At 39.8% G+C, this 15,210-nt stretch overlaps 1 protein-coding gene across 9 annotated transcripts in view; it reads right to left on the bottom strand.

Annotated features, from left to right (window-relative positions):
* Nucleotides 1-15,210, bottom strand: part of LIG4 (DNA ligase 4) — an 82,326-nt gene that overhangs the window by 10,894 nt on the left and 56,222 nt on the right. For 8 of the 9 annotated variants that reach the window (XR_013446847.1, XR_004915830.2, XR_004915817.2 and 5 more), the window contains 3 exons: nucleotides 7,788-8,044; nucleotides 4,754-4,923; nucleotides 3,263-3,356 (listed from right to left, as the gene is read on the bottom strand). The gene's annotated coding sequence lies outside the window, so the exon portion shown is untranslated. Of the gene's footprint in view, nucleotides 1-3,262; nucleotides 3,357-4,753; nucleotides 4,924-5,224; nucleotides 5,412-7,787; nucleotides 8,045-15,210 lie in introns of those variants that run through there. The other variant, XR_004915831.2, reaches the window with a different exon arrangement.

The following is a 15,210-nucleotide window of genomic DNA, read 5'->3' as shown; positions in this document are numbered from 1 at the left end:
ATGGTTTCTATTGTCATCTGTCTTCCAATATGTAAGTAAAAACTAAAAATGGATGTTTTTACTTTTCAGTTCTGATGAGACTGAATATGGTTTACCTTTACCTTTCATTGCACTTCTTTCAAAAATCTCTAATTTCCTTTCCTGTTAACTTAATCATCTATTGTTGATTTGCTGTAATATTTATTCTCCACTTATTAAAAGTAATAAATTTTGGTTGTCATGATTTGCAAATGTATTTCCATTCAGTCACTCAGCTAATACTTATCAAGAGTTTATTATGGGTGAAGTCATGTGCTAAGCACCTGAGACATAAGGAAGAAAGATCTTTTGCCCTCTGAGGGATTAAAGTCTACCTAAAGACACAGATATTTAAACAAATACACATGTTAAAGGGGCTATCAGTCTGATCCTTCCAATCTTCTTTTCTTCATTTACTAGCTGTAAGACATTGGCCAAACACTTAACATCTATTTCCTTCAATTTCCTTAATTATAAAAGCAAAGTAACAATGGTATCTACCTCATGGGATCATGTAGCGAGCTCACCGAGTAATCCATGGAAAGTGCCTAGCAACAAGTAAGTTGTAAAAATTTTACCTACAGATCAGGAGGCAATGTTTACAAGTAAACATAAGACACAAACAAACAATGAGGGCCATAAATGAGGTATAAATAAATATAAGAGTAGAGAGTCAAGCAGATTTATTATGATTACTCACAGCAGAGGAAGTTTAATGAAGGATATTCCAGGAGTGTTGGGGCTTATGGGCTGAGGAAGGTCTTACCCACCAGAAAGTCATGTGAGGAAGGGAAATCTTTGTTGAGCAAAAAGGGCAAGGCTAAGAAATAGTAATTTCAGTAAGTTACCTGAAACATGGCCCACTTAAAATGAAAGGAGAATGGGGCAAAACAGCAAAATGTATTGTGGTAATAGATTGAGAAATAGAAAGATATGTACATTTCATATTTATACTTATTCTCTATTTGACTTTATTCCACAAACTGAAGTATTCACCTCTGAGAAATAGTTTCCTGTTGGTGATTCTGTTAATGTGAGTTCAAAACTGGCACATTCTTTAATAAGCTTTTATAACGCTGTCTATTTTGAGAGAATGAGAGCGACAGGTATAGCTTATAGAAATCAACACCTGAAGTCATTAGGCAGATTATTACAATGTGTCACTAGCTGTGAGAACAAGAAGACAGACAGACCGCGTCAATGTCAGCACACGGCAAAACTCGCACCCGCTCTAACGAGGGCTGGGAGACGGATAACGACCCCTTCCCACCGAGGCCATAAACTCCCAAGGATTTGGTTCATTGCACTATTACTCTGTTGGTAAAAGGAACGCTGTCGTTTGAACCTCTCACAATACTGGGCGTTAGGATTTTGTTTTTAATTCCATTATGCCTCCTTTCAGAACAGGCTCAGAAATATAAATGATCCCTCCAAGGCCACACAGCCAGTAAGGGATGGAACTGGGACCCTAGTTCCGATGTTTTTTCCACTACACAGTGCTTGAGTGTGCACACGTGTGTGAACACACACACACACACAATGGATTAATCAATACAAAAAAGCAAAGCTTTAGAAGTCAGTAACCTCACAGGCCCTAGTAATGCCATCAATTCTTATTCCAGAAAACAAGACAGGGATTATACTAATTTCTACTCCCTACATTTCTTCCACACCTCCCCACCTTTAACTGCTTACTCTAAAAACTGGTTTTATTTTAACCCAATTGTCACCCATAATATTGCCTGTGATAGAGTGAGAAACACTTGAGTTTTCTAAATTTCTTCAGAACATAACCCTGAAACATAAGGAACCTGCAATGATGAACTATAAGAGTCACAAGTTATCATGTACCCAACTTGGTCATTAGATTTGAGTGGCTTTGTTGACGTAGAATTGACCTACAATAAAAATGACTGATTTTAAGTGTACGATCTGATGAAGTTTACAGATGCATGGAGTCGTTTAGCCCCCACCACGTGATAGATATTGGACATTTCCACCACCTCAAAAGTGCCTTCATGCCCCTTTCCAGCCTGTCCCAAGAACCCCTGTTCTGCTTCCTGTCAATACAATTCTGCCTTTTCTAGAATAACGTGTAAATGGAATTATAGAGTGAGTAGTCTTTTGTGTCTGATCGATCAGTGACATTCAAAGGTTCATTAAAGTTAGGGCCCAGATAAGTGGGAATTCCTGAGGGCTTACATAACAGAACGGATAGCTTAGTTTACTACCACGAGGAAGCAGTTCACCCAGAGATTATATCTTTTTTGAGTACATTTCCATGTTCTATGTGAGATCTAACCTGGATTCAAAAAGTAATTTTCCAACAGCCCTAGAAACTCGTGAGATGAAGGGAAGCTAATTGTGACCAGAGCTCATTGTTGGTTTTCGCAAAATCTCACTTAAGCCTTAAGAGATCATACTAACATTCGTTCTTCTTGTTTGTGCAAAGGAAGCCAAAAGTGGTTATGTGGGCAAATAATAGAAGTATTCTGCTTTTGTTGGGAGATCATAGGAAAATTATATTACATAAACACCTGAAAGGCTGTGCCAATTCTCGTATTGACGTGTTATCAATTATTATTTGAAATTTGTTTCTTTGTTTTACCAGGTATTTGGTTTTATTCGCTGTTTGTGTTTCATTTGTGGTTCTTATTCTTTATTCATAATTGAACCAACATCTATTTAACAACATTCTGCCTTGGGCTGTGATCATGACCATTAAGACGGTCCTTCTGTCGGAGGACAGAGAAACCAGAGGGGGTCGTCTGAGGAAAGAAACGGGGACGGACCGATTCACAGACAGTGTGGGTTTTCTTGGTGCCTAAACCCATTCCTTTTACAGCTACTGCCACACCAAAGTCTCTCTATCCACAAACCCCCACCACAAGACCTGAGTTTCTGAGCCCCAGCTTAAGGTACCCTCGCCTCAGACCTGGGGAGAGGAGGCTGAGTTTCAATGTACAAATCCAAACAGCAGACCACTGAGACTCAATGAAATAAAACCCTTCCATTGTGACTCTGATTTCAAGGCCTCTTTCTGCTCAAGATCTTGACTTTCTCTCCTTATGTTTCTTAAGCTCTTACTGTGTTTATGCACCACACTAACCCCTGGGAAATCAAAATAACTACAAGACATCATCCCTACCCTAGCGAGCCTCACAGGAAAAGGAAACATAAGTTATTAACTCTAGGGTTACCTTGTAACAACTATAATAGATACATGTAGACACATACTACTCACCTTCTCTGTGGGGATCAAAGGGGAATAAAGAGTGATCCAGATGACAGGTGGCCTTTGAACTGGGACTTAGAGACGAGGCAGGCAGAAGGCAAACCTGCATGAAAGCAGAAATAGAAAAGCTAACTGTGTGTTTAGGGAAACTCATGAGTATGAGTCTCTTCACCCTCATGATATTCCTAAAGAATTAAGAAATTCAATGTTCATTATATTCCCAAGCTAAAAAATAAGCGATGGTTAAAAATAATTCAGTGCATGCAGGTGGACCAAAAAAAAAAAGTAACCTATTTAATATTATTATTAATCCCTTAATTCTCCCTAGTTCAACTTTCTTGAAGTGTCTCTGAGCTCCATTTCATGACACTGGAAGTCTACTGAATTAATCAGTACATTTGGGAGGCAGCGGAAATCAAGGCACTTTCTTCACTCAGTTAGCTCTCGTCCTGCTGAGGGTCCTCGCCTGTGTGCCCTTTTCCTCAGTATTCCCTTCAGCGTCGCTTTCCGGAGCTTTCTCATCCTGCATCCCATGGTTTGCTGGTGACATCATTTCCTCTGCTTTTCTTCTCTAATGAGGTGGAGTCTGTATTTGTGGTTCTGTTCCATCTCCCTAATGTTAACCTCCTGCCGAAGGCAGGGCTCTGATTAAGGACATTCATGATTAGATTAAAATGTTCCTTCTCACTTTCCCCCTAACTATCTTTCTAACACATAATGCTATTAAAATACAGCTGCACTGTGCCCTGCTCCCTTATAGCTCAGACCGGAAGCTAAGTCCACATGTGTTCCAGATATCCGTAATTTTAGGGACAAGTTCTTGTTTAAAATATCCCCAAACTAGGTCTAAGATGAACAGGAAAACCACCACAGCACTTCAAATGACAAATAAGGCAAAATAAGACTCTTATTGACCCCTCATCACCACCATCCCTAAAGATGTACAGAGAATTATGAGCATCTTTACACGACGGCAAAGATACGGATGTAATTCAAGGCTCTTGGATTTGAGGAAGTTATAACCAGGATTGGAAACAAGACATTAAAATATGAGCCCTTAGTCATGAAGTATGGCAAGAGTTGATGTTCATAGTAGAGATATGATGGGTTGCTTAATAAATTTTAAGAATAAAAATTGTTGCAGTTCTCTGTAAAAATAAAAAAATCACTTCACGTTGACTTGTAATGCACTAAATTGCTACATCCTTCCCTAAAACCTAGATTATCAAATGCACAGCTTGCTTGTGCCTTGAAATTACTGTCATTTTAGTTTGCCAGCTAATACGTTTTCTTTTCTTCAACCCTGGTTGGGGCAGGAGAGGAGGGGAAACTAACCTTGATTGAGACCATCCTTCAAGTCTAGCATTGTGTTAATAGTAACCCAGATGCCTTTTGAAATTCAAGTTAAAGCAACTTGAAAACCACCCCCATTTCCTTAAGGAATTCTACCTGCCCTCACCCTGGGGGGTGGTGGGGGCGGTAAGGTAGGAGAGGACTTACAGTTTTATAAGCCTTCTCACTGTGATCCCTTGTGATAGCTCAGGAACTGGCCGCTCTTTTGGTCCAGTGTAGTCTGTGTGCCCTGGACAGGTGCTCTCCCACAAGATGAGACTCGGTTAAAAAATCTGTTTTTCTCTCCAGATCCTGTATTCTGGTGTCTGTCTTTTGTACTGGAATGACAGTGTGATGTTTTGTATTGTGTGAGAATGCTGGCGATTTGTCTCAATATCTAGCAGACCACCTGATCAAAAAATCAACTTGTAGTTGGTTAAGTGGCCAATATTTGTTAGTTGTTACCACAACAAAGCCTAGTAAAATTCAGTGAATACAGGTGAGGTCACCCTCAGCTTTCCAGCCTCATCTGCAACCATTTTACCCAGCTCCTACATCAAAGAGTTAGGGTTCTGCATCCCACACCCTAGATCTATCTCGCTCATGTGACCTTGTTCCCCCAAAGTCTTCCAAACTTACATTGCTTCCAGAAACTTTCTTAAGAAGCAGATACAGCATTGCTTGGTCAGTGATATCCTCCTGAACCCTGGTTGAGTACCATTCCTTATCACCCGAGCAGCTCACCAATTGAAAAAAAAAAAAAAAAAACTATACAATATTAGAACTATCTGTGAATCTGTCTCCTCCATTAAGTTATAAGCTCTACATGTCATTTCATATTTTTGCAATATGTAATTATAATATTTTAAAGGGTAATCTTTGGACTACTATCTCTCTAGACACATCAAAAAGCCCAAAGATTATGATATTTTGTCTTTTGCTTCTAATTTGTGTCCTCAAAGCACCTTGCACAGTTCCAATGGAAAATAGGTGCTCAATATAGATTAGTGGATCTGACTTGAATAATGAGCTATGTTATAAAAGGGCTGAATTATATCAATAATTAAAGTTTTAGTCAAATCCTGTGATAAAGAACAATGCTTAATTCACCCTAGAAAGGGCACAAAGCTCTTGATAATGACAAGATTAAAAGCCTATTAATATTTCAGGAAAAGTGTGATCATTTACATCTGTCTATTATGCCCTCCTATTTTTAATGCTATGTCACTTTAGGACTTAACATATTAACAATATGAAATTCAATTTTCCATTTATTTGACGTTTCTTCTTGGGTACTTATTGAATATAAGTAACAGCAAATATGAAGCTCTGAAAGCTCTATAATTATATAGTTCTAGGGAGAACAAACAAGGATAAACTACAGAGCACCTATAAATCAAATAAAATGCATCTGTACTTGGTGGGAAGAAATCTGAGTTTAGGAAAGACACTTAAAATATGTTTAACAGAAAGAGTCAAGTAGTCAAGGAAAAAATGCCTCTTAAAAAGAAATATCTAAAATAATGATAATCCTGTTGAAATGATGGGTGAGATCATAAAAATAACAGCTGTTCGAAGTGGGTTTTAATTAAGTCACTAAGGCAGATGACATTCGTGAGATTACGTTATTCCTGTCTTATCTGTTGTTTCACACAACAGGATACTATCTACTTTCTTTTTTTTTTTTTTTTAAGATTTTTATCTATTTATTTCAGAGAGAGAAAGAGACAGAGAGCACAAGCATGAGGGGGGGTGGAGAAGGAGAAGCAGACTCCCCGCCGAGCAGGGAGCCTGACGCCGGACTTGATCCCAGGATCCTGAGATCATGACCCAAGCCGAAGGCAGACTCTTAACTGACTGAGCCACCCAGGCGCCCCTATCTGCTTTCTTGTAAGTGAATGAAATGTAACTTTATAGAACTCAAAATTCATTTGCAGAGAATTCAATATGAGAATATACTTGTATCAAGAGTACAGCGATAGGGGCGCCTGGGTAGCTGGGTCCGTTGAATTTCCGACTCTTGGTTTCGGGTCAGGTAATGATCTCAGGGTCATGAGACTGAGCCCCACATTGGGCTCTGTGCTCAGGGTGTAATCTGCCTCTCCCTCTGCCTCTGCTCCTTACCCGTCCCCTCTCAAATAAATAAATAAGTAAATAAAATCTTTTTAAAAAAAAGAGTACAGTGATAATTAGATTATTAACCAGGCATAGGATTGTCTTCACTATTGATGTCTCCCACTCTATAATTTCTATTCATTTTATTTCCCTAAAAGCTGCCAGTTGGCGGACCCCACACTCTAATGCACACTTCAAATTAGGTCTCACATAAGTTTGTTGAGGAAAATGCTTATTGCTCAAAGGAAAAATATATTATTAGGCATTCAATTTTATTAAAATCCCTCCTCATTGAGGTATTCTATCAACAAAAGTATTTGTTAAATTGCAAGTGTTTTGGGTAAAGATTTGTTCATACCTTGGTCTCAGAAATAATGTTACATTTTACTCTATGCTTTCAGTAGAATCTGGAATCTCTGTATAATACAGAGCATTCTTGGACAGCAGCTTGTATAAGTTCATTATGTAATTAGAAATTGCATAATTGCAAAATGCATTTGTAATTTCTAGCTTGAGAGAGCAAATATTCTCAAAAATCGATGATTCCTCAGCAAGGTGCATCCAGGTTTGACCCTTGCACATATTATGGTGGGTTACTTTGAAATATTACCACCATCAAGAAAAAGGAGCAGCTAGTGCCCAGCATACTGGCTAAATGGCTAATTCAGTGAAAGACACTATCATTATCTCTCGAGATTTCTCTGTGTGTGGCCCAGAGCTAGGTGCTCTGCATCCGTCTTCCCGACAAATTCCTTTATATGACTTCATTAATAGCTCTACATTCAGGTCCCCCTGGGGTCAAAGAGAATCAGCGTTAAAAAAAGAGCCAAGTTAGCCTGGCTAGGACAGAACCCCTTGTAGAAGATACAGGAATACATATCGGACTAGGCATATATGTTAAACTCATTGAAACATTAATATATAAATAAGCAATTCATGTATAAACAGTGAGCTGAAGAAAAGTAAAATATAGGAGTAGTACTTAAACTATATATTATTTAGATGCCTTCTTGCTGGTTTAATATCACTGTAACATTACAGTAAAGCTAGTTCCCCCCAAATAACTCCCCAATGGTGCCTTGCTGACCAGTTTTCACATGAGAGGACTCCATCTTTTTCAGACAGTCCATCACTGAAGTGCGATGCTAATCGGAATGGAGCTCCCCTTGGATCCCTAGCAACTGATGACGTTTCTCTGTTCAGGTAGAATGGCTTTGATGGCATGGAAGAGGTCACAGCTGGGCATCAGAAGACCCACACGGAGTTCGTGCTCCAACGCTATGCCGATCTTGGAGTATAGATTTACATGCTCTGTGCCTCTCCTCTCTCATCTGTTAAATGGACCTAACAATAAGGATGTGTAGGGTTGTAGAAAAGATGAGATGACATTGCACATGTAAATACACATTATACATGGAGATGCAAACTCTGTGCCCTTCCACGGGTGGGCGCTCTGCCCATCCACCTCCACCACCCAGGCGGGCCCAGCCACACTGCATCCTGTCACCCACCCACTGGAACTCCGGTTCTGCTGCACTTGGAATGAAGTTCCTGACCCCAACTAACTCAATACTTCCAGACATGATCCTGAAACAGGAAAAAATGGGTAAGTAGAGAGAAAGAGTGGAAATGAAAGTTCAACAAGAGAAAGGAGAGGAAACAAGGTATTTAAGTAAAGGAATCAGGAATGGCTTGGGGAGCAGAAATCATCGAGGGTTCTATACATATGTATTATAGGATGATATGTGTGTATTCATACCGAGTGTATACATACAATACATAAATCCCATATGTATACACAAATCTCCCATTAAAATGAGAGGTGCATGTTTTTTTTTAAATAAATGAATGATTTATAAATTTCCTTTACCTCAATAATTTATCAGTCTCTTCAAAGATATTGATAGGCAATTAGATTGGAGGTTTGCAAGCTTCTTTGAAATGAAGTCAGAAAGAACTAAATGGTATTCAAATTGTCATCCTGACAATTTTTGTAGAGCAAAATGTATTATGGGGAAAGTATAGTAGTTATTAAAAGACAATTCCGAACTACCATTTTTCAGAAGAACTGATTGATACCCAAGAAAGGATTATAGTTATTTTGGTTTTTATTAAAATAATCTTTCCTCACATATATTTTCCCAACTGTTCTTTTATTCAGAAGACATTAATGTAATTTTATCTAAGAAAGTTCCCCTCAGCACCCAGAGTTAGTTAAGAAATGAAAAGTAACTATCACAGATCTTGAATACTGCAGGGAAGTTGCTGGTCAGAATTGTATTTGAATTTTTCTGAAGATACGGGAACAAAAAAGTGCAAATAACAAAATTCGGTTAGTAAAATAATGTCTGACCTATTTGGCCAAAACGTAAGTTAAATTCGATTGGGCTTAAATGAGTGAGTGCAGTAAAATCATCGAGTAGACCTGGAGAAGCCAAGGCGAGGAGGAGGAGAAGGAGGAAGGATGGAAGAGGATCAACCCCAGCAGCACCATGCGGTGCAGAGCGAGGGGCCGATGTGACTAAAGAGGCACAAGCCTCCCCGTAGGGCCTGAGCCATGTGTCCACATGGTCCTCTGGTTTTGAAAGTTTATAATCTTGATTTTTTTTTTCCTTTGGAAGACAGTTGTCTTGGTCAGCTTAGGCTACTATAACAAAATACCATGGATTAGTGGCTTAAAAAACAGGCTTTTATTTCCTGAAGTTCTGGAGGCTAGGAAGTCCCAGATCAAGGGGCAGGCAGATCTGGCTCCCGGTGAGGGCCCTCTTGCCCTTTGCAACAGTGGTCTTCCCACTGTGCTCTCACAGGAAACAGATTGGTGTCTCTTCCTCTTTTTGTATGGGCACTAATTCCATCATGAGAGTCTCACCTTCCTATACTAATCTAATCCCAATTACCTCCCAGAGGCTCCACCTTCAAACACCATCACACTGGGGATTATGACCATGGCATGAATTCTGACTGATACAACATTCAGTCTATAGTAAGGGTCTCCAAATTTTGTGAGCTTCAGGCCCCACAAGCCTGCATCCTCCACAACAATCACTATGATAGAGCTACGGCTTTGTTGAAAAAGTCAGGAAAAAATGTGTGTGGGAAGATCGTTATCCAGGTATTTTAAAATACATTAGCTCATTCTGATACTCAGCTGTTCCTGCTTTGACCCATCAAGCAAATCTCTGTTTTACCCTCTTCTGCGGGTATGTTTTGCAGGGAAAGAGAAGGACAGATGGTATCTAAGTGGGTAAGAAACAATTCTCCCAGTGCAGCATTTGATCTTCCATTTTGAGGTTATTTGTTCTCCAATCCCAAGCCTCTGGAGGATTAGCTGTGTGAGTTGGGTTGCTTCTTGGCTTTGCCCATTTTTAGTTTAGGATTAATGTTTCCTGTTCATGCAACCTTAGTTACTACTGTACATCTGCTTTCCAGCTTCCAAAATTTTACCCTCTCTGTCTTCTTTCTCTTTCTCTCTTTTGCAGATTTATGGTTTTGAAAAGTCCCAACAAAAATACCAGTTGGATTTCTGGGGGAGCAAAGCAGTCGGATTCCAAAGTATGCCAGGAAAAGAGAACTTACAAGACAGCTACAAGAATTCTGAAAAGCAAACAGTAACAGAGAGCAAGATATTAAAACATTATAATGCAGCAATAATCAAGAGATTGGCATAGTTCAGGAGGCTCGGGAAAACAGAAACAAATACCAGAGGGCATGAAGAAAAATACTGAAAAACTTGAACATGAAATGTTTGTAAACTATGAAAAGGCAAACCCCCCATAACCCAAGTTGAAAGGGAAGTACACATTAAGGAAACATTTATTTTTAAGACATAGGCCAGACCAAGGGATAATACCTAAAATGTATAAAGAATTACTTTAAATTTGTAGGAAAAAACTAACATCCCATTTTTTAAAATAAAAATGCAAAAATACAAGTGATAATGCAGAGAAGGGAAATTGCTTATATACATAGGAAACATGAAAATCACATGTTATTATAAAATAGAATTACACAGATACAAACTTGAAAAGGTAAGATACTATCTTTACCCTCATGTTGGTAAAGTTTGAAGTGTTTGACCTGCCATGTTGAAGAGAGTGTAAGACATAACCCTACCATCCCCTCTTGCTGGAACTGTGCAAACAGAGCAACTTAGCTCTTCAATATTTACACCTTTTTTTGTCCTTCGACCCAGCTACCCACCTGTAGGATTTATCTTATTAATTTACTTGTACACAAATGGAAATATATTCAAAGCATGAACAATAAATAAGCTAAGGGTCCTTGAAGAGAATGCCGGTTACTTAATCTCTAGTACATCCATAAATGCACATACTCTGTGGCTATTATAAAGAATAAAGTTGATTTTAACTTGCTAATATGGAAATAATTTCCAGGTGTTGTTAATTGTAAAGACTGTGGTTTAGAACAGTATGCAGTACAAAGTCTCCTTTGCAGATTTTTACATCTATGTATGAATCAATGCATTGAATGTCTCCAGAAGGAAATACAATAAATTATTATGTCTGTGGAATGAAATGAGGGTACAGAAAGGGGTTTTTGTTTTATATGCTCTTGATGGAAGAAATCACCATGTAAATATCTTGCATTTATATTTAAAATAAAAGCAAGTTAAGTAAGAATTAACTAACAGTTAAAATAAACAAAATTTGAATTACGGCAAGAGAATGGTCAATAAATAAACAGAATGAAACAGATACCTAAGAAGATATACCTTAAGGGAGACAGCACAACGCACAGGGAAGAACTTTTCAATAAAGGTTAATAAGAACTTAGAATAATTTGGCCAAAAAAAAAAAAAGGTCTTGGATCCTCACTTCACATTATGACCAAAACAAATTCCAGACAAATTCTAGGGTCAATTAAACAAAACACTAAGCTATTAATTAAACCATAGATAAACTGAAGGAAATATAACAGTCTTTAATAAACTAACTGGGGGAGGACCCAATGAACTTCAATGTAATTAAAAAGGAAATCTCAAAGAAAATTGATCCATTTGGTGAAATGGGATGAATTTAAGTTCAACCACAAAGATAGTTGACGAGATTTGTGGGGAATGTCCATCTTCCGCTTCTTACCATCGTTACCCAGCCTTTGGGGACCACTGTTGTTGGGGCAGGACAGCACCAACCCAGCTGCAGGGGTGAGGGGGAGAGGGGCCGACTGATTCAAACGAGTCAAGAAGCCTACTTCTTCTCTGGTCACAGTGGCTGGTTCAGGGAAAATCCAGTAGCCAACGGAAAACCCTAAGATGTGAGGGGATATTCACAAAGGTCTTCTGGGAAAGGGAAGTTTTCTCTTCTTTCTGCAGAAGACACTAGGAGAGACGCTCTCTCTTCTTATGAACTGTGTGATGTGAGAATGGAGGGCTGAGGTGTTGAAGCCATTTTGCTGCTGCAGGTGGAGTGATTGGGAGGGAGCATGGTGGGAGGTTGTGCAGCCTGCAGGGGGAGCGTGAGACCAACAGTGAGAGAGGCAGGGGGCACAATCAGGATGAAACGTGGTTCTGGGCATGTAGCTTGAGTTACTACACAAAGGCTATCCTAAGGCCAGATTTCTAGCGGCAAACCCAGCTAATTAACTGTGTGTTTAGAAGAGCTTGCACTGGGTTTTCCATAACTTGCAATACAGAATATTATGATACATATTTAAATGGATATTTTCTTTTTTTTTTTTAAATGGATATTTTCTCAAGATAATGTTTTGGATTTCAGGGAGGGTTTTTGAGTCCACAGACAGCGCCCCCAAATATAAAATCCACAATCATCCCATCGGAAGTAATCCTTCACTTTATAAATAATTCACAATGGGGCTCCTCCGAATATAATCTCCCCTAGTGCCCTTAAGATGGAAACTGATTTATAAACGATTTCTATCCTAACGTGAAGTAATACCCTTCATCTCTTAGGATTTCACAATTTGTGAAGCTGTGTTATGTGCATTATCTCATTCAATCTAGGAAACCAAAGGAAGCTGGCGATGGCCAAGATCCTAGGAGTATTTTCTAGGAAGAGTTGACATCCATTTCAGTCCACCCAACAGGGATAGTGATTCACTTTGCAGTTCTACAGAATGATGCCAGTGCCATAAATCCCGAATTACCACCATTCACACATGACCTCATATCTCCCAAAACAAGCCCACAACAGTTCTATTTGATGGTCTGGTCATTGGTTCAGTAACCCCACTGCCAAGTGGGAAGCTCGCGAGCTCATTGGGAGACAAATGGGTGTGAAATTACTCACATTCACTAAATACATGACATTTGGAAAAGTTACTTAAACACTTGGAGCCTTGAATTTATCATGTGAAAGTGGAAACAATAAACACCCACATCACAGTTTTGAGCACTAAGCAAGAGCATCCCTTTCACATTTTTATTCTTCCTGTGACCTGTCTTACCCTCTTCAATGCTTCTTTCGTACACATATGCAAATTGTTGTACTTTCTTAATTTGGAAGTTTGATCATTTCATTCCCATGCTTAAAAGAGTTCAGTGATTACAGAATGGAGCCTGAAACCCACCTGAGGACTTCCACCACCGTTCACAACCTGGCCCCGGGCCACCTCCTCACCTCTGGGCACTTGGCACGCCTTCCGGCCATGTGCCCAAGATGCAGAGGCAGCTCCGAACAGCCCGAATGTTCCCTCAGCAAGAGGAAACTTGAGTCAGGCTTCTTCCTACTCTTTGCTTAGAGCGCTTACTTTGGAAACCTTGCAAATTCATTTTCTTCCTCTTTGTAATGTCTGCTAATCTTTTTAAAGGCCTCTTGCAAGTTTTAGAATCCAGGACTGTCTTTCTCAAGGACGCAGAGTCATCCCTTTGAGATGTAAACATCCCAAGAGGTAACACCCTCATCTCCCAGGTTCTGTTGGACGGTAAGAGCCTAACTTTGGCGGGTGCTTTGCTCCCCGTTGCAAAACTATCTCTTGTCACAAGGACATGGGTTTACTTTTACTTTGGGTGCTGCCTTTTAGCAACCGCAGGTGGCCATGTTCTCCCCTCATCTATCGTTAAGGACCCCCTGCCCTTTGTTGTCATGGAGCGAAGCTCAGACTGAGCCCGGCCTCTCTACCCTACTGCAATGACCTTGAATAAATTCTCCTTGCTTGTCTACTTTTTTCTGGTGGGGTTTTTGCTTTGACAAGCCCCAAAGGCACCATGGTGTGGGGTGTTATTCATGCCTGGCTGAGCTCACGTCCCATCAACCTCAAAAAACTGTCTCTCTTTACCCACAGCTCTTTACGCCTCTTATGTCAAAGGATTTACCATGTGGTAAATTGCACTTGTTTCAACCCACTGGCCACTTCAGCTAGAAACTTTTGAAGACAGAAACTGTTTCTTTCAAATTTTTGTCCTTGCTGGTTAACCCAGTATGAGGTGCTCAGAGCAGTCTCCATAAATATTTGGTATCTATCAAGCAGAATATGCAACCTGCATCTCACCAAACAGACTTTTAGCCTCTTATTTTATTGGACCTTAAAACTAAGTTCGAGCCAGAAAGGAAGTTGGAGGTCAGAAGGAAAATCTCATAAGTAAATCAGGAACAAAATACTAGTATCACTTCTCAGCAAAGATAATGAGGATACTGAGACCATAGGCTCTCTCCTTCCAGGAAATAAACACTATGTGGGAGGAATGGTGGCAAAACCAAAGACACCGACTTCAACACCTTCCAAAGTATAGTTTCCTCCAAATAAAAGGGAAGCATCTCATGGATATTTCCATATAGCTTAAGACAGCTGTGCTTTTCCCAACTGTATTTTCAACATTACTAAAGCAGATGTTGAGAAATAATAATTGTGAAAATACTATGAAGAGGAAAAAAAGAAAAGGAAGAGAGAATGAAAAAGAATACTAAACATTTTGGACCCTTATAATTTTGGGGGAACTGTTCTAAGCGATGCGCCCTGGCCGTGCAGCGGGCACATGGACACTGAGGTCATAGGCACCAAGAGGCTGGCTAACTGTCCAGATTCACTCCGCTAGCGAGCCGCACGACCCGGATTCAAGCCCGGGCACATCATCACCCGAGCCTGGGATAATGCTCACTGCATTATAATGAAGCAACACATTCACTTATGGATAAATTCAGATGTTGCAATCCAAATGGTACTGTTGGTGTGAGACACACTCAGATATGCACTTACATGTTGTAATGAGCTCTATAGAAAATAATCACTACTGATGAATTACTGAACTCTGCTTCTGAAACTAACGATGTATTATATGTTGGCTAGTTGAATTTATTTTTTTTAAAGATTTTATTTATTTATTTGAGAGAGAGACAGAGAGACAGAGCATGAGCATGAGCAGGGGGGAGGAGGCAGAGGGAGAGGGAGAAGCAGACACCCCCCCTCCGCAGGGAGCCCGCCATGGGACTCGATCCCAGGACCCTGAGATCATGACCTGAGCTGAAGGCAGATGCTTAACCGACTGAGCCACCCAGTTGCCCCAGCTAATTGAATTTAAGAAAGAAAGAAGAAAG

Source organism: Halichoerus grypus, chromosome 4 (assembly GCF_964656455.1).
Source record: "Halichoerus grypus chromosome 4, mHalGry1.hap1.1, whole genome shotgun sequence".
NCBI lineage: Eukaryota > Metazoa > Chordata > Mammalia > Carnivora > Phocidae > Halichoerus > Halichoerus grypus.
This window is presented reverse-complemented; position numbering and strand designations above follow the sequence as displayed.